Below are 2,999 nucleotides of genomic sequence, written 5' to 3'. Positions count from 1 at the left end.
GTAGGAACAAAAACAACACTACATTTAGGGGTAAATTTCTACAGCAAAGTGTGGCGGCTAAAACAAGCGCCACACCTTAGGCACAGCACACCTTTGGCGTGGCTAGCTAAGTCATGAACCAAACATGCCCGTAATATGGCAGAGGCAAACTGATACATTTTAGGACAGAAAAATATTATTTGCCCACACGCATTTAAATGTGTAGTGTCTCACGAAAGCAATAAATAAAACGTGGAAAATTGTCGAAATCTATCCCAGTGCCATGTTGCATTACAATCGATCAAAGTATCCAAGAACGGTAGGGAAACCTTCTACGGGACAAAAACCCTACCAATGCTAATAACTACTCATTCTCCATGATTTTAACAATTTTCATCTTCACTTTGTCTAATCTGTTGACCTCGGAAAAAATGATTTCCGCGACAATACGTGGCCTTGACTCATTAATCTCTTGCTGGTCAAATTCATGTGTCCAGCGATCTCCGTCCCAGTATTTTATGCACCACATCACAAAAAGTCCACAAGACACTCTGCAATAAACATGTGTGATCAGCTTAGGATATAGCATGTTGTGCCGGCATCATGTACTCATTTAACTTACCCATCATGTTGTGCCGGCATTTTATACTCATTAATTGGCCACGATGAGACATCTGGAAATTTTTTTGATTCAATAATAGAGTTGGCCTCCATAACATCCTTAGATATTTCAGATCTCTGAAAGAAATTAACAAACCAGAATTTAATGTATGACTGAATAATTTTCTGAATGCGAGTGTGAAAATTTTAGCGTACCAGGGTGCCAATCATATTGCGAATTCTTTGGCTAATTGCGCCTTTAGAATTTGAGTCAAGAACTTGAAACTCCTCCTTGACGGTGTGCATCACTATGGTTATCCAATGATTATCATTAACGTGCATAGGAAAATACGCCTATATAGTAATCAAATGATGTTAGCGCAATTAAATAGCAATGAATAACAAAAACAAATAAATATGAAAGAAATACCTTGTCCCGTCTGAAATACTCATCCATTACTCTTGCGACGACTTTTGCTTTCTTTGTAACTTGTTCTGATTCTAAAACATTAATTGACTTGGTCTTTCCCCTAGCCCTACCCAACATAAATTTTGGGAACCACGTTGTTGATATGAAACGGTCAGAGAAATCACGGTGTTGTAGGTGTTTACAATATGCATTGATTATCTGCATACATAAACAAAAAATTTCTATCAACTTGTGAAGTTGAAATGAGAGTCTTGTTAAAACCAAAGTCATACTTACAGCGCCATTCAACCATTTAAACTTCAGGACATCGTCAAGCATAGCTGGCGTGCATATGTCCCCATCTGGTGGCGGCATATCGACCACGGTTCGGTGTGCATGCTTCTTAGTCGATGCGAGAGTCTCAACAAAAACTCTGGCTGCCTCTATGTGATCCTGAGTCATATTAAGAGTACTTGCCAGAATTGAAGATGGTGACGATGCAAACAGATCTAAAACAATGCAGCTACAGTTGTTAAAATAATAAAAAATTTATGTAACGCATGAATGAATTATAAAGTAGTACTTGACTTACTTTTTTTAACACGTTTCTTGCGGGTAATGAGAAGGTCGTACGGGGATTTACAATATTTCGACGGATTTCGTTTGCATTTACCTTCATTGTCCTGACTGCCTTCACCATTACCTATGTTGCTCTCTGCCGGGAAACTCTCAGACATGTCTTCAGACTTTGTTGGTGACAAACCACCCATAGACTCATCAGAAATATCAGCATTCTGCGGGGTTCGGGACATAGACGGAAACTCTTTTGTACATACAATTGATGACGAACATGGGGATTTTTCATTATCGTGTATAATGAAAGGATCAGTAGCGTCACCTTTACCCGGTGTCGTCGTCGGAGCACCCGTGTCATCAACGGGCACGTCCGTATCATTGAAACACGTGAAAGATGTTACTAGCTCCACGTCCGTAGATGAATCGATATCTGGCCAATATTTTGATGACTTGTACTGGCCATTCTCCATCCCAACTCCTTGACGTACATTAACAAATTCATCATTGTTGTCTCTCTTATTGGGTTTGTACAGCACACCTTCCGTGTTCAACTTTTCCATTACCATCTACAAACACAAATGAAACACGATCAGCATTTGAACAACTAACATGTTTAATATAACTTCTACATTACCTGTGCACATCTTTCGGATATATTGAGAACCTCCTTGTGAAGCAGCTTTATGTATGTCATCACACGGTCCATACTGTTAGTCGTGTTCGATGAAACCCCTGACGTGCTTGGCTTTCTACTCCTGCCACCACCTTTCCGTTTAGGTTTCTTCGTTTCTTCATCTGGGACAGTCCCTTCACGTGCTACCTTAGCACGTCTGTACTCTTGGCTAACGCAATTTTCAAGCTGTACAACAAATAAATAAATAAATAAAATAACAACTATAGTTAATTACTATTTGCAACCAATAAGGACTATACTTATTGACTTATATTGCCGGTGCCACGCCCGTGCATGTTGTCATAGTCGCCTCTCTTTTTCCCTTCCGTTTCTGGCCAGTTAACCATTAGTGGGTATTCACGAGACAAATGATAAAATGTATCCACACCAATTGACTCAACTTTTTCCCACTATATATACTACATGATAGTAAACACAACTAGTCGGACACATAGATCACATAAAAAATATATGTACATACAACTATTACAAATTTCTTGTACCTAAAAAAGAGACAAGTTCCCGATAGGCCACTTGAATTTTTCAAGATCTTCGACCGATTTTTTAATAGCATCCATGCACACCCTCAACGTAAAATCGTTCCAATTGTATGACTTGATAGCGTTCACGTCCTCCACCATTTTGTAATAACGATAAGGAACACACTTGGTGGATTGTGGTGCTAAGACTGTACCCATAAGAACCAATACGGCCCTTCTCACAAAATCATCATCATATGACTGAGTGTCAACAATATTTTTT

The sequence above is a fragment of the Triticum aestivum genome, chromosome 7B, assembly GCF_018294505.1.
Source record: "Triticum aestivum cultivar Chinese Spring chromosome 7B, IWGSC CS RefSeq v2.1, whole genome shotgun sequence".
NCBI lineage: Eukaryota > Viridiplantae > Streptophyta > Magnoliopsida > Poales > Poaceae > Triticum > Triticum aestivum.
Note: the sequence above shows the minus strand (reverse complement) of the source record.